This window comes from Varroa destructor, unplaced genomic scaffold, assembly GCF_002443255.2.
Source record: "Varroa destructor unplaced genomic scaffold, Vdes_3.0 BEIS01000001.1, whole genome shotgun sequence".
Classification (NCBI taxonomy): Eukaryota; Metazoa; Arthropoda; class Arachnida; order Mesostigmata; family Varroidae; genus Varroa; species Varroa destructor.
The window spans coordinates 76218870-76240195 of record NW_019211454.1 but is presented as its reverse complement, the minus strand read 5'-3'; the positions used below and the strand labels follow the sequence as shown (position 1 = coordinate 76240195).

The 21326-nt window shown below is 38.1% G+C and overlaps 1 protein-coding gene across 10 annotated transcripts in view; it reads right to left on the bottom strand.

Annotated features, from left to right (window-relative positions):
• LOC111244317 (uncharacterized) overlaps positions 1–20948 on the bottom strand; it is an 85834-nt gene extending 64886 nt beyond the window's left edge. For 2 of the 10 annotated variants that reach the window (XM_086977845.1, XM_022791293.2), the window contains exons 1-2: positions 20451–20948; positions 7589–7734 (exon numbers count right to left, since the gene is read on the bottom strand). The gene's annotated coding sequence lies outside the window, so the exon portion shown is untranslated. Of the gene's footprint in view, positions 1–7588; positions 7735–13326; positions 13414–20025; positions 20147–20438 lie in introns of all 10 variants that reach the window. The other 8 variants (XM_022791331.2, XM_022791302.2, XR_015319427.1 and 5 more) reach the window with 7 other exon arrangements.
• Between the last annotated feature and the right edge of the window lie 378 nt (positions 20949–21326).

Genomic DNA, 21326 nt, shown 5'->3' with positions numbered 1-21326 from the left:
ACAGAACTATTTCACTTATACAAAAACTAAAACTACATAAAGATCTCTGCCCATCTTCCACGCAATGTATCGATCACAAACTTCCATACAATGCTTGAAGCTGTAAGTACGGATCTGCTCCCAACATATGGGGAAACCGATGTCATCCGCCGCAGCTTTCGGATCCAGTTAAAACACAGGCGGTTTCAGCAAAGGTGCCACACACCCCCCTTCGATAGTAACGCGAAACGAAAGGAAAATTATTAACGCTACACTGGATTGTAGTTCGCAGCTAATTATCACAGTCGTCTTAATTTATTATAAGGTATTATTTATTATTTTATTTGGTAAGAATAATTCTCACGGGAAAGAGATGTTCCGATTTGCCTACACCAAAGCTCCGATAATACTGAAAAATAAAGCTTGATGCAAGTAGAATGCAACCTAATCAAAGGCGACCTACGCTACGAAGAATGCCCTTCGTCTTTAACACTTGCTTCACACTTAAATGCAAAACAGAGCACAAAAGCTGAAAAGCAAAGTGGGTCTTCAGGGTATTCAATTCAAAAACACGTTTTCTATGCCCAGCAAAAGATCGCGTGGAATTCGATCAGTTTGACCTGCCTTAAATTCAATGCACTTCGTAATGCGCTAAATATCACTGAACGTCAGCAGAAATCTTTACGTAAAGACGTCCTTAACGGAATACAAGCATGATCTGTTGGTCCATTCTTTATGCATTTTATTTCTGTATGCTTTATTTCAGCACTAAAAAAGCCCCAATGAAAACCTTAGCGTACAACAGACTATTCACTAAGAGGAGTATTAATCTTGAAGGCTTTTTGGAATACCTAACGATGGCGCCAAACGTGAAACTTGAGCCCTTTCGTTATCATCTTGGACGTTGAACAACAAATTGAATTTTGAAGCCTTTCTACGAGCTCTGCAGTCTATTTAAGAACCGGTTATCCAACAGATGACTATCAACACTCTAGCCATTTATAGCAACAATATTCACCAGGAACAGATCTAGAATAACTACAGTTAGTATTAAAAAATTATGAAACCACGACAAATGCTCTCTTCAGCGATCTGTTTGCCTTCTGACACCATGCGAAGAGATAAACATTTGCTGCGCTGTGACAGCATGTTAAACCTATGCTCAATAACAAGGCAGCAAAGTCAGCCCCGCGGGCCAAAGCAAGCTTAATAGTCTTTAAACAAGATGGTACAGCTTGAAAGAGTTGGCCTATCAACAAGCAATCAAAAATCTAAATAACAATAACTACTTTCAATGTCAATGTCACGAAGATTAAAACATGGCATTCGATGAATCGCAAATATTAAATGGCTTTCATGGACACGTGAAATAGTCAAACCAGGACACGTTGCGTTAAGACGTCTTGAAAAGAATCCTAATACGCGTGTAGATCTGCATTCTGCTATGAAGAAATTTACAATCTTTAGAGACGCTCTAGGAGGCGTAGAAAAGTCCGCACCGGAATCCGGTGTCAACCTCGTTGTGAGAAATAAGGCTACGAAATCTTCAAAGAATTTGCTGTTTTCAGCAGACTTCACAATTTGAACAGTAAAACAAACACTCGTCCAAGGCACAAGTAATCTCTTTTTGAACTTTCGCAGCACGAAGCACCGGTGAAGAACGCAATACAAATCTACGAATTTGACTACAGCGGGCAATATACATGTAGTTAAAACGCCTACACATGGCCCTGAAGATAAATGGCAAGAAATTTATGTTGCTGCCGCTGGATTATGTAATACAATTTATAGATGCAGCTGATATATCGTGCATGTGAATTCCATTAAATTAGAAGTCAGAAATCTTCCAAAGGGTAACGCGACTAGGTCGCTAAGATCACGGTTTTTCCAAAAATCACACATTGACCCAAGACATCCGAAGCTCTTAGAGGTACTTATTGGTGTATCACCAAGTCCTCGAATACCCATTGCAAACATAGTGAGCCACTGTTGATACAGTTTCGTTTGGTAGCTATGCATTCACAGCTCTTTGCATCTAGAGCTACAATTTTATACGTTCCGCGCGTCTCGTGCAATCTATTACGAGTGCTTTTGAAGCGTATGATAGAATAGCAAAAGACAAGTATTCCATTTCTATTTTACAAAGGTAACACCGTATGTTCACTTACGGTTGACCAATGCGCATTTTTTCGAAGAGTTGTTAGTCTACGAAGTAATGCATTCGGAGATTGATGTAGAGGAAGCGGAATTTACGAGCAGGTATGATCTCAAATAGCTTCAGGTCTTCTTGAGAACGCCATTATACCCTTGATGCTTTGGGTTATGCCCATTGTACTCTTGAGTTTTGAGCAGAAAAATCTGATTAAAATTTTAGACATGAAGCTAGTTATTTAGGTTGAGGAAAACGAAAAGATGTTTCATTCAGTGTTCGATCTGACTGGAATGAGGTGAAGTGAGTTGGTGCTCAACCCAGAAGTTATAGCACATCGTCGGCGCGCTATAAAATCCTGTCTGTTGCACTTCACACGCAATGTAAATTCACAAAAGGACCTATAATAATGCAAAATACATAAACATATAGGCCTCTCTATTACTTAATACGACGATTTTCAACAACTAATAATAGCGGAAATGAAAAGATCTTCACATCTATGAGACTGAGGCAGTCGCGCAAACGGGGCACCTTTAGTATCACTTTTTTTTCGAGTTTATAGCACGATAATTTCTTAAACATACGATCATTTTTCGGCATTAAAAATATTCCTTATTGTAATTTGTATAAAAAATTAGGGCTAGTATATGTTAGATGACCAAACGACATCACCCGTTTATCCAAAAGAAAAGTCAAAAACTGTAAGATTGATACATAAGCTTTGTTTGTTAAAAAGTTCAAAGGTCCAGAAAGTACGGTTCTCTTGATACCTCTCTAACTTGGATAACATGCATTAACATGCATAACATGAATAACATGCAAGTTAGGATCAGTTTCAAGCTTCAGTGCTCAGCTTTAGCTTTAACTTCTGCGGAAGTGTTTGGATAATTGATGACCAATGTTTTCCTTCCAACTTATTGTAACTGCTTCGTTTAGGCCATGTTGGGCAAATATTTTTATTTTTTTAGCGACAATAAAATATTACGTTCTATTTGGTCTAAAACTTTTACAATATACGAAATTGAATACAGGGTCCAATTAAATACAGGGCTTAACTTCCTAGACAGCCGTCTGAGACGCTGGTTACTGCATGCTATTCAAATACTGAAAATTTCATGTTGGGAGCCAGCCTTCGATACTAAGCGTGACCAACGAAGGCCAAGCACGGCTCGAATTGCTTTACTCTGAACGATGCGGTTTCTTCCAGGTTCTGTGTCAGATTGGACTATGGTGACATTGCAAAAAAAAGTTACCACTATATAGGCAGGGCAACAATGTCTTGACGTTCATTCTCTACGCGTAGCTTGGGTAATCTTCCTGGAACGGTCGACTCAAAGCCTCTGCACAATAAAATCTAGGAGTGAGTTATCCAAGAAAGATTTACTGCTATAAATAATATCATTTGACTGAGTCCACCGGAAGACAACACGTTACATCTTAGCTGAAGCGAAAAATATGTCCGTAACATCTAGGTTATTACTCATTTTGATAACTGCTCGTGCGTTTTTGTTGGCTCAAAACAAATGTGACATGCCATCGTGAAAGACAAATATTGTGAAACAACGTGTTTACTGTTAGGGAAAAATAGAACGACCTAAACAAAAGGATCCTTTTCTATCTGTACTTGCTTAGTCGTAGTAGTCGTAAATAGTAAAAATAAGGCGAAATCCATTTGCAGAAACCGTCATATATATGAAAAACAGGACATTATGTCGAAACTAATCAATAACCTTTTTTCAATAATATGTTTTCTAAATCATAAAAGATATTTCTACAAAATCCTTTGCACTTCTTTGGTAGGTTTCTCGCGTTAAAAAAATATGGAAGAATCCAATTTAAGTTTGGTTTAATAATTTCTTTTAGCACTTCGTCTATGAACATCGATACGAAATTATGATTTGCCAAATGTCTTAACCATAATATTGAACGTACACACTCTATGGGAAACATTCTATGGGAAATTCTATGGGAAAACACCAAGGCCTTTACTGACAACAGACCTAATGGGCAAACTGCGTTTCAGGGAAAAATGAACAGGGAAAAACAAATTCGCCGAACGCAACCACTTGGAGCTTCCAATGGCAGCCGTAGAGGCAGTCTCATATGCCTTACAGCCATTACTCAGTGCGTAAAAATGCGGCGCAGCGAGTTAATGCAACTAAATAAATGAAGTGTTGGAGTCCCAACTGCGCAGCAGAGCTCTTAGCTCTGCAAAAAGTAAGGTGGAACATGTGCCCGGTCCTTCGAGATGATATAAATACATAGACGTAATCGCGTGAACTACAATACTGAGGACGTTGTGCTTATAAATATAAACATATATTTTGAGACAAAGTCACATAGAGACCACACTTTAGAGATATCGGCCACTGAGAACATTCGGAATTTCCGGTTGCATGTCTTAGCCACTAAACCACTACTATGTATGTTATAATTCCTAAGTCTGATAAGCGTATTATATATTAAATATAAGATCCCTAAATCCAAAGGGAGGCTACGCTACTATAGCTCGCCGAATCAGTACATTGTTTTCACTTTCTATTATTTAAGTGCTTCCTACCCTTACGGGGTATTTGTTTTCTATATTCAGGCACGATATATATATATATATATATATGATGTTAGTAAATTGTAGATTTGTAAGATACCGATATGTTACGAATATATTTCCACTTAATCCAGTACTGTCGGCAAACTTGTAAGTTTCGGCTTGAACTTGACTCAAAGCCTCTCTTGTGTCAAAGCAACATAACCTGAGCACTCGAAAACTGTGATCCGTGATCCATTCTCAGTTGTACACCGATTAGTTAATACAGTAAATGCTTAAACCAGTCATGTGTCTGCGCCACAAATTCTCACAGTTAACTTCGGTAAGTTTTTCACAATAATTATAATCCAAAGTTTTGCACCCAGCTTTACGCTAGCCAAAGTGTTAAATAAAAGGGCCGATGGAATACATTCCGACCCTCCCCCCCCCCCCCCGCCGAAATAACGACACAGCTTTCAGCTTTCTTTCGGGAAACTCTCGTATGTGACTGTGCCATGAAATTATCGTCACCAACTGGTCTCCGAAATGCCAGTACGTCCGGATCGGTCCCTTTCGTAAAATATCTTTTTTACTGAGGAAAAATTGTCATTGAAAACAAATTCGACACCGAAACGACTTTTAGATAGGATCCCCATAGTTCACATCTTTTCTTACCATACCGTTTGTTATACTTTAGTGCGTAACGTATTCGCTTGCTAATTTTAGGAACACGTAATGGCCTAAGTTCGAATACAACAATGGACATACGAGTCGACGTGCACGGAGAGTGCCTAACGGACGTAAATCTTGAAACATTACTCCGCGGGTTTGAAAGCCATTGTCCCTCTATCCAGATTCTTAATTGTCATAAACGCAAGTTCCAACAAGTAATGGGCATCGACGGTGGCCCTGCCTCGATACTTCAGCTCTGAAAAGCTGCTGGCACTGTTCGTGAACTGCTGTCTGTATTATGTGCGACTACACTTAAAAACTGTGACACCTTCAAAAGAATATTTTCCGGTCAACGGAATAGAGAGTTACGGCCAGATCGTGGCAAAATTTTTTGCAAGTATGACCGCGATCATATATAGTCGCTTCAAGCATGCCTCTTTTGGTTGGGGCACCGTCAGAAGTGTTACACTATAGCATTGATACCCAAGGAAAGCGATCAATGGCAGACGTTCAATTATGAAATACCTAAGTTTTCTCAAAACAATTGAGTTCGTTTTGGCGACATTTTTGTCCTGATAGAAGATCTATCTAAGAAGAATCTTATGGAGGCTTTCCTATAGCCTATTGGTACGGTGTTTACGAGTTCAGTAAGTCTTGTGAGGTTGCATGCGTATTCATATCGAACGTTTTCGAAATGTTTTAATAATCTCGTGCAAATACTTTTAGCTATGTGGTTTTTAGTACTATATTACTTACTATACTTATAATAACTTGAAATCCTTAAAACAGATGCACTGTTTTCATATTCACACTTTTGTTAAGCATGGAAAAGTTATCAAGTGAAATCATAGTAAAGGTTCTACCGAAGGTGGATGTTGAAACGATTGAAGCTAAACATTGACTGTCAATGAATTTATTAAATGAGCAAAAGGTGCAAATAAAAATTTAGTTCTCACACCGAAAAGCTCAATCGATAGAAAATATGATTTTTAGTCAAAGACGAGCGGTAGCCTGGTTTGCTTAATGCAAAATCTACCTTCTTTTGTTAAAATCTCAGAAAAACAGTGAATCGCGATTTGACTTGAAACTATCTGAGTCATGAAATTGACAGAAAGAGCCGTAAAAAAACAAAAATAGAGCAAGGACGTTGTCGCATGGCTAATTCTGATGAATGAAAACTTCACTTACGTCCTGCTTCAAATTTGTTTCGTCAAGTTATACTTGTTTAGATAAATGAAGAAGTTCATAATGGAAGACAAGTTCGAAAATGGAACTATTAAAAGTTAATCGCCTTCATGAATGCGTCCTTCGTTCGACAAGGAATACATTTACTATATAAACAGCGAACAAGAATTACGAAAAGCCAAAAAATGAGTTAGTTTCTTCGATGTTTAATAGCACTTGAGAACCGATAAAATTCTCTCCAAGTTCTCTTATTACTCATTAGCCCGAAAGAAGCAAATGCTTTTTTGGTCCGTCTAATTATTGTTCCATAGTAAATTGTTGTCTTGTTTATTAATATTATTATCTAGTGAAATCTTCGGAATTCCGGCGAACTTATGTACCCCAAGCTTCTAGAGGTAAGGATCTTCTTAATTTTTTTGCTAGGACAATGAATGTATAGGCAATGCTAAATGGCAAAGCAAAATGTTGCTTTTACGTAGCAACCCCCTAGCTTTTGCCTGTAAATCGGATATTATTCAATATTCGCGTCTGAAAGCTAAAAATCAAATTTGATTAACTAACGTCGTTTCTATTTTCTTTCTAATTATACTTATTTATACGCCATCTACGGATCCAAAGGGTGAAAGAACAGAGAGTCTAAGTGTGTATAGTTTCACTTTATTTAAGCTTGTTCTTACAATTGTCAGCATTTAGATCTAAAATAAAACTTCACCACCTTATGGTCCTATTGATAAAGCCGCTCAATATGCTGAACTATTTTAACTCAATGAGTTTGCTATACGCATAAGACCCAGTGAGTTACAGTTTGAAAAATTTTTGTTTTTCCAAGTTCCTTATCAAATTAGGCGTCAGGGGTCTTCTATAAATACCCAAAATACATTGCCGCATGTAGCTTTAATAAACACTGGTTATGAAGCGCTGTCTCACTTCATCCCTCATGACTTCCAATATAGTTTTGTCGTATAGTTCCGTGCAATTTATGTGCACATTCTTTTTCAACATCTAGCTCTGAGATGAACGAAACTGTGCTAGAAAAGGAAGCAGATTGTTTTAAAGTGTAAAGTATGATCCACCTTTTTAAGCTTCCGTCGGAGAAATCCGGCCCTTGTAATTCATGTTTGACACTATTCATATCCGAGAACAAGCTTTCCATCCACTTTCCAACCTTGAATGGCATGTTCCATATAATCTTGCCATACTTTAAAATAGCATCACTCACCTAGAATCAGAATTAGATAGGTAAAAGTCTCAAATTTAGCCAAGGGCAGCAGAGTCTAGAGTTTTAAATTCAAAAGAAAAAGAAAACAATTGCTTTACTTTGTATAGTTTTCCTCTTCATAGATCATGTTTGGTAATTCATTCCCTCTACAATAAGGGACAAGTAATGTATCTGTCTAAGATAAGGTCGTGATAACAAAACAAACAACTCACTTAATACAACAGCTATCGATTTGCACTACCCATGTTAGGTCCTTTATAATTAGCAAAATTTGTCCGAGAAAGACTAAAATGGTAGGCCCCTAGTATCAGGTTGTACTTGTCGTATCTGTGTCGTACTTAAGTAACGAAAAACCGACACATATGCAATTGAAAACCTTACAGCCGTTGTAGATATATATATATATATATATATATATATGATACGGGTGATAGAACCACTGTAAGGAACAACACGACTGGTAGTCGCTGGTCTTATGTAATTCAATATTTGACAAACCCAGAAGCTTACTTAAACTAACAACAATACTTATTCAACAATATTCATACCCGAAGAGTGGCTAAGCTATTATTTTATGCAAGTGAAGTGATTACCAAGGAAAAATGTATTTCTTTTGTCTACATATCTTACGTAACTAAAGTGAAATCTAGGCCTTTGTTGAATTTCTTTTATGGGCAAGCTTCTGTGGTGCACTTTACAATGTTGCACAATGGAGCGAAATTACAATGCCGGAATTGATCGCATTTGAAGGAACGCCTTCTATCAAGATCGGTTGTTTCACCAAAACGGTCTGTAACACATATGGATTAATAAAGGTTTCTCTCAGTTATAGAATATAAATATTACAAAAATACATAACGTGATTCAACAACATGTTTATATAATATATACTATATGGGTAATATATCGCAAGATCTATGATCATCAATCATTTATATCCCCTGGGTTGTAAGCTTCATAATTAAGAAAGTCATTCTGCCTAGCTTTCAACAAGAGGAAATTAGGTGGAACTACCTGCACGGTATTTATCACATTCCCTTCGCACCTATTCGTACATCGACCTTCTTCTTCTAAACTTTATCAGTAACCGAACTTCCGACTTCAAACGGTGATACAGAACTCAGGTTGATTGTCAAACAATTACAGTCCGCCAGCGTGTCTTGAACCTTTGATATGCGATTCAAATCGGGTCGGTAACGTTGAAGTCGTGGCTATGATTAGAGGGAATTATCACAACGACGACTCGCAAAGCGGACAGAACCCTAAGCCCTGTTAAAGCTAGGGCAAAAACTTAGGTTCTCGTTAGGTTTTTCTCGGGGTAAAGACCTCGAAAGGCCAACATTTTCGCTATTTGTTATAGTCTATTTCACCTATCTCGGTTTCAAAGAGATCATTTTCTTTTTGACACAAGAAAAAAACTAGTCATTCCGATTCAAATGAGCAAACCTCCAGACGCTTCAGGAAATGTTCTCTTGATCGGTACACTGCCTAGAAGATGGTCCTATCGTTATCATTATAGGAAGGGTTTTATGAAAGCTTAACTCGAAGATTGGGGGGATAATATAAGGTTAAATCAGCCAATAGCTAATTCATGATTCGTGTACTCGTCTGCCTCAGAGTATTTGAATGTGCACTGTGTATTTTGCAAAGGCTTCGAGGCAAGTGACCTTTCGTAATTTATTTTATAGTATTTTAAAGCAAAAATAGAGTACTATAGAGCGCGCATGGGCCGAAATTACATAAAGCTTTTTGAGACCTACTCTATGAATTAACGCTGAGTGTACGGCCGGTAGGCTTTAGTGAGGAACGATAGAGCGTTAGAGAGAAATCCCGTTCTAGGTTACTAAATTATCTCTAGAAGGTTTGCGAATGAGGTAAACTTTTCACACAGGTCATGTTTATTTACTATTTCCCAATATCGCTGGCCAACAAAGCTCACAGCATGTAATGTGGTGAATGACCTATATCCTGTCAGCAACTGCTTTAGAAAAACTTCAACGCACACAAAGCAACACTTCAATTCTCGTATTTACGAAATCGATACCCTCTGTAGTATGTTCTTAAAAAGCTCAAGAAACACCTGAAAAGAAAAAAGGATCAGACAATAAAGGAAGCCGAAAATCAATATGGGCATAGCTGGGGTTTCTTCTTACAATTTGGTTAGCAAAATGCATCAATGGCTGGAAACAAACAGGGACACATGAAGATGAATCCCATGGGACAATAGGAATTCGTAGAATAAAAAGCCAGACTCTTTATAGTTCTTTTACAGAATAGTGTAAGACTGCGATAAAAGTTTCAATGCAATATCTGTGCATCTCCAGTTAGTCAGTCTTACAAGATAATTTAAGCCAGTGCATTTGTGGGGCATGTTCCTTATTTTAGATGCACTTTTTAATGTTTTTTTCTATTCCCGTTTTTTCAAAGTGTTCGAAAAATAACGAAATGCCATAGGGTTGATAAAAAACTTTGCAGGATATCTATGACAAGTTGCGTAAGTCCTTTTAAATTCCAGGGTTGCATGCATAACATTCTTCATACACAGCATGTAAGTAGAGTGCCAAATATCATATTGGAGAGAACCAAATATCAAGATCCTGATTATACCCCTTCAAAGGTTTCACGAAATGTTCTACCTCTTCTTACGTTCCTCATTGTTCCCGCCTATGTACTGAATAAGTCAAAAGCTTTCGTCTGCAAGTTCCTTCATATGTACTCAAAATTCTTAGGTAAGATAAAAGAAGATCTTGGAGGACAAGAGAAGTAAGCAAGTTAAAGATGACATAAGTTGTAACGTCCATATCTGCAAGCGACCTGATGCACTTTTACTAATTCTATAACCTTAATTGAGAAACATTGAGCTAAACAAGGTAAGAATCGAGCTGCTTACCAGTAGACGAAGTGTTCATCTATTAAGCTCGACGAAATTTATGGGTTTGAGTGAACGCGGTTTCACAAAATATGACAGGGGGGAGGGAGTTAGGACAAAATAGGGCATAGAGGAAACAACAGCGGATAAAAGAAGCAAGTATACATAGGAGACACTGGCTAGAATAGAGCTACCCGCTAGTATTGTCCATACGAGAAAGAAAGCAATCGCCGAACTTGGAGGACATACACTCAGCTCTTGTTCTGTGATTTAAAATGAGATAAGTTCGTCTTCAGTTTATCTTTAAAGAGCATAGTAGTACCTTTTCTTATTATAAGAAATATGAACGATTTGATTGATGTTTTTATATATTTTCGTCAGCATTCTAAAAATGGCAAAGGAAACTGTTGTAAATTATTTACTCATTTTCTATTTACGTATTACATGGTACAATATGAAGTCTTATTATTACCAAGCTGCCAGTGGGGAATATCCTAAATTTCGAGTACAATTTTTTTACCTTTTGTTTCAGTGTTAGTAGTCATTTTAAAGCTAAAATATAGAATATGAAATATTTGACCGATATTTCTATTTAAGTTTTGACGTTTTATTTCAATTTCCCTTTTCGAAAAACTCAGTGCTAGCTCCTATCCTTTGAAAGTGCTTTCTTTCCTCTACCGACACGTACTTGAAATATTTGGAGTTGCTTTGGTCTCGGATCATAGCAAGTAAGGAAAAATTAGAACCTCAGTTTCTAACCTTTGGACAATTCACCTGCCGTACCAGTTTGACGTAAGAATTTCTGTTCCTTAAATCACAACCCTGACGGTCTGTTAGAAGACAAGGCCCTTTCAAGCTGACACATCTCTGCCCTGTATAGAATAAATCTGTAAGCAATTGCCGCAGGCTGCGAGTAAAAAAGATGTTTCTTTTTTTCTTCTAGATGTATAGAATACATTTTGAATCATTGTCTATGATAGCGGTGGTTCGAGAAGTATAAAAAAAAAAACTACATCTCATCTGAAAATGACAACTCAATCCACAGTAAACTAAGTGTGTATGTCCTTAGTTTACCATTTTGTTTGTCAGTCCACATTCAGTTTCACTCAGTTCTGGCAGAACAAAGTCCAGTCCCGTTTGAAGCCAGTTGAGACACTTAGCAGTGCACCATGAGGATGGTAATAAACAGCATTTTTTGGAGCTAATACACATCATCTTACCCCCCTCACACTAACCAGTCATTCGCGTAGAGTTACATTACGGAACAAAGTTGCAGAAATGCGGTTCTATCGAAGTTGTGGGCGGCGGAGGGGATACTGCTAATGATTTTATGCAGAAGAGACTCTTATCGCGCGGTTAATCTCACTGGCTAGAGTTTATGAGAATGAGTGCGTTCGTACCAATATGAGATTTTAGGCTAAATATATTATTAGTTTAACATGTTCTGAAAAAATCAATTTGATCACGCGTGCTATTTCGGCATACGTGTTCCTGGCTGAGGTTACCTATGGCCTATGGTTCTACAGACCGTCGAGAATGCTTCTTTCGAGCTTTTCCCACCACATTCTCAGATAGGATTCAAAACATGTTTCATTGCCAAGTCTGGCAAGGCTGACTTTTTACGCGCACACAGTTACTTGTATGTCGATACTACCATAAGAATAGCAGCACGTTATAATTACAGAGTGAAGTATGGCATATAAATGTTCATAGTTACCATTTTAGATTGATTGGCGTACTCTGTTGTTCACAACAAATTACACTTTTGAAGTTGGCTGTTTTTATGCCACAATATCTTTTTGCTCAAATGTTGTTCCGTATATATTAACAATACGTTTCAAATGCTTGCGTAGCTTGACTGACGCAATTTCCCATATGGCATTAGCTAAACTATGTAAGCTTTTTTATGCTATTGGGAATATCACTAAAAGTCTTCGAAAAACTTTTTGATCGGCTGTAGTATGACAGTGTTGTTGGCTTTTGAGTGCAGGTTTCATCTTGAGGGTATTCACACGAGAAAAAAAAACTCATTGGCGTTAGGTCTGGGAAACGGGCAGGTTGACCTCTTCGACCAATTCATCTGTTTGAAGGATTGTCATCGGTATACGGTTTTACATCATGATGACACTGTGCCCCATCGTCTTGAAACTAAAATTTCCCATTTTCAACAGTCTTCAAATTAAGATTCAGATTATTTTATTCATTCCAACACAACTGGCACCAGTGTGGAAAACAGATGGTCCACTTAATTCTTTACTTGAGATATCACACTATACCGTAGCTTCTGGTAAATTTAAACACTGTTCTTGCGTAACATGTGAATTTACAGCTGCCGATAAGTACATTGACGTCAACCAATTACGTCATCTAATTTTAATTGATGATATTAATTTGATTAATAAAAAACTAAACAATTTTTCTCGAAAAACTATGCGTCCCTTTCACATCTTCCGTTTTTTTTCCGCTTGCAATTTTTTTTACATTTGTATGGTCTTCACTGACAGCATATATTCTTGATTTACTGACACCAAGGTCACGACTTGATTTTCTTACAAATCTTACAACTCGAACAGTTACATCTGCCTTAAATTTTAATTTAAAGGTTTAAAACTTAATTTAATTTAAAATTTAAAGATTATAACCCACTAAACAATGTACTTTTTGCTAATACACCGTTTATAATGTTTCAGCTTGCGTCAAATGTTTAACAGAGAATAACGAACCTCTTCCAGAAATTCCTTACTTTCGCGATTGAGTCATGTTTTTATCGCTTGACCACGGCACGTGTCCTACTAAGGCCAATCTCAAGGCTGTAAGTATTACGAAAAAACTATTATTACCACTGCAGTCAGGTTAAAGAGAGCAACCCAATAAATGTAACGGCGCAAAGAATAAGTATGCTCTACTATGCTTATTCTAAAGGATGGACATAAACAATAAAGCTGAGCAAAATTCTTTAAGTGCTCGCTTTACGCGCTTTTATATTCAACTAGGCACTCCAGCCACCTTAGTTGGTAGATAGCAACGTTTGTCTCGCCTTAACTTTAGCAATAAACCTTTACATGAGTAGTAATGTCAAAAGTCGTTCCCCAGGTGATACAGAAGACAAGAGTATGCAGATTACCAAAAACGCTCCCAATAATAATCTAGCGACATCGACGATCACGACCGAACACGTAAGTCAGTGGAAATAAGGGGAGATTTTACAACAGACAATAACTCAATGCAATGTTAATATTTACAGCTATGGTTAATAGTTCCGACAAATGAAATATATAAAATTGGTGAAATACAGAAAAATGGTTACATTAGCCTTTAAAAGTACCTTTCGTTTGTACTGCAACTAATTATATATGACAAATACGGGTATAAGAAGCTCAACAAAGTGATGGCTCAAATTATGGGGTCTATTTGATCCGTTTACATCCAGAATACATCAATATGTAATAAATGTTCAGGTTGAAGGTAAGATTTTTAACGACGTTCTAAAGAGTCGTTTTTCATTCTAGTTATGAAGATGTATAAACTGTACGGGTCAAAGTTTCATGAATCGGGAACGGCTCTCATGTAGACAAGTTGCGAAAACGTAAGCGGGCTATCGGCTCGGCTGCTTGAAAATTCAGGTAGGAAAACATTTATGAGCTAGAAAAGCGCGACTGCTGAAAATAACTGAGACTTATATTGGGTCTAACGAGGCGCTAATTCAAGAAATCGGCCGAAATAAACTAACCTTACTGTAGGTTAGTTTTGCGTCCGGTACCACCGTTAGATGTTCTACCAAACGGCAAAGCTAATCTCAATGCTCGACATAAAACGAGCCACTGGTCTTTCTTCTGTTTGTTCACGTGGACCTGCGAACAGGTGTTTCCCACATGCGCCGTAATCGATTGCTTCTTCGACCACAATAGGACCACAATCTGTCCTTCCCAACGAGTATGGAACAACTTAAATTTTGCCATATAATGGCACATTCAGCTGACGAATCGATCATTCTACAGATTGTGTTTTATACAAAGCAACATGATAGCAGCACGATCTCCGAAACTAAAACGTCGGGTACTTCGCACCACAGGAAAGCAGAAAATCTTTGAAATCTCTATCGTGAGAAAATTACGAGACTATAAACCTCATCGATTACCCTAAGCTAACGGTCTGCTCCGCTGGCAACCATGATATTGCTTCCAATAATCAGCAAAAATTCTCCTCAGCCAACTAAAGAATCTAGACTTGAGGGCACGAAAAAAACTTAAATACATGAATTTCTACTCCGTAATACGAGATTCAAATCGAGCGGCGATTGCTTGGGAAATACGTTCATGAGCACATCCTGTATATTTACGTAGCTGCTTTCTAAAGATGCTGAAACCAGGCAACTTCCTCGCTGCTCCGATTCTCTAAGCACAAAGCATCCGTCAGTCTTCTTTAGAGTTTTCTTTAAAAAGGAAAAACCTAAAAAATATTGTCAGTATCTAACTAGATATAGCGTACGCATGTTTTTTCGAATCCATACGCTTATTGCTTTCTTGCTTTGTATAGTGGCTTACAAATATTGAGCAGTCACTATAGCTGTGTTGGCTTAATCTCACTTTAGTTATGCACTGCAAAAGAGAGTGTCTAGCTCATATGTTAGTCACCAAATTGGAAGAACTGAACTCGGAAGCGCGAAACGCTCGCGCTATTAACTAGACTTCACCTTCAGATTTCAAGTAGCACCTTGGTTAGGGTTCCATTCACTGATCATTATAAAATCTATCGGCGACACATACGTATCGCGTTCCGTGCGTATTCTTTATATGTATTGTCAATATCTAGTTAAATGTAGTCTACAAGAACTTTCCATATTTAAACAACGTGTCTAAATTGATTTTTGTTCTCAATTTTTGAGTATATACTTACTCGTAAAGCCTAGGGCGTTAATGCTAATGGCAAACCTAATGCACAGGTCAACCCGGGTCAATAAACAAAGTCTAGACAACCATCTCTGTATTCTGCTAATCCCTTCAAGCAGGAAATCTATGGGACAGTGAATTTATTGTCCGCAACCAAATTAGACGACAGAAATCTACCCTCCTTTATAATGTTCGCAAAAGCAAACTGTCTAATCGCAATAACCACGGATTCGATCCGTGTAGTTGCGGAACATACTAAACCCTTGTTTAATGCTAACATACAATGCATTTATTTAGCACAGAAACATAACTTCCCATCAGAAGACGCACTCAACAAAGTTATGCTTTATCAGGATATATATTGCCAAGCTTATGAAAAAGAAACGGTCGTATTTTAATTCTAAGCAACAGAGAATTCCATGCACGCAAGTAAAACTTGCAGATAACAAATCAGAACCAGTCGTCAATAATGTTTTTCTATCAAACAACTTAACGCGGCCCTATTGTGTGTACTTTCCTCCAACCGGAAAACATGAAATAGCTGACCAGTGAACTTGACCGTGTATGTGATTTAAATTTACTCGGCATAAACTGGAAGTCAAGGAGCTGCTTAAAAAACAAAGAGCACCTGCAATGGGAGCCGAAATAGCTCTAAAGAGCCCTCTTTCTAAATCCCACACGAACACAGGGCCACAGCACGTCTCCTGAGAATATCAAATGTGGACTTCGTTCTATGTGGCGTAAACTCCTCTAAAGACGCGCAAGTTCCATCTTCTCCCTTCAATAATACGAGGTTACAAGACCCTAACTGTGGCAGCTTCCGTCCGTCCTGTGATCACAAAAAAGCTGACTAAGTCAATAAGAGGAAGTTTATATAAAGGACAAGAGAATATACTTCCGGAGACATGTACTCAAAGCAGTCTCAAAATAAGCGCTTTTGTTTCAAAATCTTCACAGACCACTAAGAGCACTGACCAATTGTACAAGCATATACCCAACGATGACCACAATTAGCAGAAACTTGAAAAACCACAAATCAAAGAGAGGAATTGAAAAGAGAGGAACGACTGTTTACAAAGGCGGTCCTCTCTTTTAATGACCCTAGCGTAATCTACAAACACGAGTCATGACAAATAAGAATCAAAGATTCATTATAAGCCATCCAGAAAACGGATGAGTCTTTCGCAACAGAGGATCGCTAGAAGCTAACATCGTCAAAGATTTCTTCTGCTACACATATACCCCAGATGCTGAAACCCAATAGCGATATACACCACCTTATAGAACGATATTGTCCTTTTTAATGACCTTGGTTCTTCAGCTGAAAGCGTGTTTAAGCTTTAATAATAGCAACTAGACCTCTAAGGGTTTGCATGCACCAATTACTAAAATACTGAATAATCTTGCATGATATTTTTGTGTACGCTCGAAACCGGTGAAATCATAAGTATTTTCACGCACGTCACATTCTCTTAAGTTACAAACAGGGGCTGTACGTCTGGGGCATGGAGGAAAACGCCTGGTATAGTTAACTTCCATACTATGGAATATAACGGAAAGCATCACTGGTGGAGCCGTTGAAGAAAAACTTGCGAGGCCCCATCTTTGCAAATTGACCTTGTTTGTCTGCGATACTCCAGTTTCGCAAATGTCTTGGACGGATACTTAACCAATCACTTAGTACCATGTAGTAACTTCTATTTTTAATTTCAAACATCGGGGCCTTCATCCATAAAAACTCCTAGACACACTGCCAAACTACAGGATAGCTTCGCTTAAGTGGAATGCAGCCTTCTGGATTAAACGAATCAACAATAGTCTCACCGATAGCCAACTACTGGTTGACCGTAATGAACAATGTCAGAACGATCAGCTTAGATTTTGTTATTCAAATTTACGTATGTACCTAAATCCGGGTGTCAAAACTATAGCGTATGTCGACGACGTAATAGTCGACTATCCTGTTGGTGCTGAAGAAAACCATTGAAGAATGGAGATGGACAATGGAGATTGACGCGAAACTTTTATTCGCGAAGTAATGTATTTTGAACAAAATAATCTAGTGACAAACGATGACATTGATCACCTTCAATTGACAGTAATCAACTTACAACATGATATCGGGAACAACCCTTTTAATATAGTATTTACACATCTCACAAGATTCGCGCTTCCACATTTGTGGATCAGATCCTTACACGCAACTGCCACGTAATGCTGCTTCTCACGTCTGCGTGATCATTGTGGGAATCGTGTTAAGAGTAACGGAATTTCCACGGCATGCTTCTTTTGTTACAGATGAAAAGTTAGTTGCGAAGAAATAACGATGTCGCAGAAGTATTACACAAAAAAATGCTAAGTAAATTGAAGAAAACATAAAAGTCACTGGAAGCGTAGTGAATATACGACCAAAAGAAACAGTAACATAAACTTTTGTCAGCTATGTTCGTATGGGGTGCTTCCCGCATAGCTCGCTTAATCCTCGCCTGAACTTCGCGCCTTTGTATGTATATTCAACAGTCGTACTATCATACAATTTGTTGCTGGAACAGAAGCACGCTTGATATCTCCCTTAATTTATGGGCTATAACTGAAGGAAAATTTACCGATAATCATAGTGTAAGAAATTTCAGTTAGGCTGTCTTATCAGTATCCGTTTGAATGAACTGAAAAATACATTGACGCGATGCTTGCCGCTGACGATATGCTGAGGTAAAGCTATACGGATATACTTGACTATAGGGAAACTATTTATACGATCGCTCTAGGTAGATTCTTGTTTGAATGAAACGCGTATTTTAACGTAGAGGATGTAACGAACAAGGCATCGAAGGATTTACTTCTGTTGACATATTTTTAGGTTAGTTCATATCTACATAAACAAGCGGTCGACATACTTCGCCTGCGACTGTTGGCTTTACGTTGCTCTACTAATCGTTTTTGAGCGAATAAAAGACTTTGATAATTGTGATTCTTCGACACCTTTAATGATAGGGGCATAGTTTCGAAATCTCTATTTGTACCCTGATGTAATACCAATATAAAGAACTCTTTCTTTTTACTTCAACCTACTACAATCGTAGACCAATTTCAGGCTCAAGATTTTCTTCTCAATGAAAATTAAAGCTATCAGACTATGCACTTGCACTGAACAAACATACGACCAACTTATTGTGTTTATCAGTTACTGAAGTTTATTAACAGCAGATTTTAAGTGTTTAAAAAAATGACGAGACGCCCGTCATTGGATCCCAAAACTTTTATAAAGTGATACAACTTTGACTTGGCATAATTATTTGTTATATTTGTTAGTTATTCTTTTTCTTTCTTTTTTTTGATGAGAAACTCAGTTCATGTTAAGTGATTTTTTTTCGTTATAAGATGAAACATTGCTACGTATCAGCTAGTTATAAAAACCTTGTGTTGGGTCATTGAGTGGCAACATTACTGTTTGTATGACGTTTAGTTTCTGACCTTAGTTGTGAGTTTAATTTTAAAAAGGTGTTTCGGTTAAATGCGTCTGTTTAGCAGGCCGTTTCGAAACAACCTGTCAGTCATTTCATGGTCATGCCGTGCACACAAGGTACATATTTTTTAATTGCGAAATTTACAAATAGATGTATTAAAATTGCTTTTACAGTGATCAGTTTCATACCCTTGCGAAATACGAATCCATGCTCACAAAAACATCGCCAAATACGATGATGATTATAATAATAAAATAATTACAAAAGCTACGCATCAACAGATATCGAACTCACTCGGCGAACTCTCCGACGTTTGAACAGTTGTTCAGCGTTGTAACAGCCGTTCTGTCTGCAAGCAAGGTCTCACTGACATTCAGAGAAAGACGGTGATTGCTCTCTAAGTATAGTTACCGGTAGCTCCACCGATCGTAATAGTCGTGAACACAAGTTCGGGTCGAGTTTTCTCGAGAACATCGTTAAAGTCAGTATGTATGTTTGTACAATGGTATTTTTACATTTACAATTACCTTGCTAAAAGGGTTATTAGATAACCTAGTGGTATCTTTTGCGGAGACCATTGAAAATATTTAATCATAGTCAGTTTCTGCTGTGAGCATGAATATTCTCATTAAATTCTTACATCATGATTGAGGTGTGTCATCGCCTCTCTCTTGCACGTGCACAGATGTGCCCGTTCGGTAATAGCTAAAAATCTGCAATATTATTGCACATAGAGCACAATTTCGAAAGTTGTACTCTTCGTCTGTAAGCTTTTGTGCAACAATGTCTTCAAAGGAAAACGCAAATTATCGGCCAAACGTTTGCTTGTCAAGCGAAGCATTATATAATGCAACTGCATGGTTAATCATATATTATCGTCGTACGAATTTAGCAAATCGCCACTGAGCTCTGTTAAAAGGTGTAGTGTATTTCCTAACCTCTCTATACTTGCATGTAACTTGAACAAGCTCAATTATCCGACGACCATACAATACATATAATCCCATTATAAATGATTAGTTTGCACAAAAGTAGGTTTGTAAAGCTGAAAAGCAATTCTGCTTACTTGTTTACCTACGTCGAGAGGGCGGAACGAAATGAGCAGGCAACTTGTCAGTTGCCTCTCGCTTGAACTCTCCCTGTGATCCACTGGGTGTAATGTGTAACCAGATGAAAACGCTATGGCGCTGCCTCGTACAATCCAATTGATAAACAATTTAACTCACTGACTCAACATTTGGCTCGACATCATATATAATATTCAATATTTGGTTTATACAGAGCAAAGACTGTTTCACGTCTAGTAAAGTCAGATGAATGCTAAGCGGGCGGGACGGTATCCATAGGTGAACGAAGCAACAAGAATATTGTACTTAATAACGATGATCAAAAATGAGAAAAAAAAAAGGAAGATACTTAATGAACGATGATGGTAGTAAAAATCATTTTCATCATGCAAAATCACAAGCATACACGTACGAAGATCCTTACATAGACGTACGCATACAAATACTGTTCCCAGATGGTCTGCTTAATTGACGTGGAACTAAGTAGCTGATTATCACAACGGCAGCATCCAGCAGTGACCACGCGAAACACTTCGAGGCCAGCACTCAACACTACTTACGTTGTAGAATCCGAACACTATAAGATACCAGTTAATAAGAATTTTCACTATGCGCTCTGCAGTTCTATCTATCGTAATGTTATGACACGACTGGCCATTCCTGTGACTGCTACCGCTCATCCAGCTCGGCTTGCACCGCCATGACTCGCACCACTCTTTGCCGAATCGCTTTCTGATCTATTCCCGCTCTTATACCAGTCCGATTAGTAATAGAGCAGAGAGCACTGGCAGTAGCAATGGTAATACTATATGGGAAGCTAGATCTTTGTTTCTTCCTGGCGGACTCACCGAGTCCAGGCCACATGGTCGAGTCCACTGTGAACGTGAAACGAGGAGTTTACGAGTACCTACAACCTGGGGAGGGTACTTCAGCAGATATATATTCCCTAACGGGGAGAATGAGGGAAACAGAGGGCGCTACTAACCGATTGAGTTTTCGGGAAAGCCGCGAGATGGCACTGCTGCAAACGAGGATAGTTTCCGGAACATCTGCAGTATGGCTTTGTTACAATGGCGGCCACTCCTAATTGCGACCCTAACTTAAGGAAACGTTTACTCCAAGGAGAAGTCTCTTTTAATACATATGAAAAGGTAAATTGGGTACAAAATGCGTAAATTAGATTTAACGCAGAGCAAAACGCACGAAGTGGTTTCTAATAGTGGATCTCCCTAATTGGGAAAAAACTGCTGGCAATCATTTTTTGTTTCCAACTATACGCGTGTGAAACTTTGGGCATCAG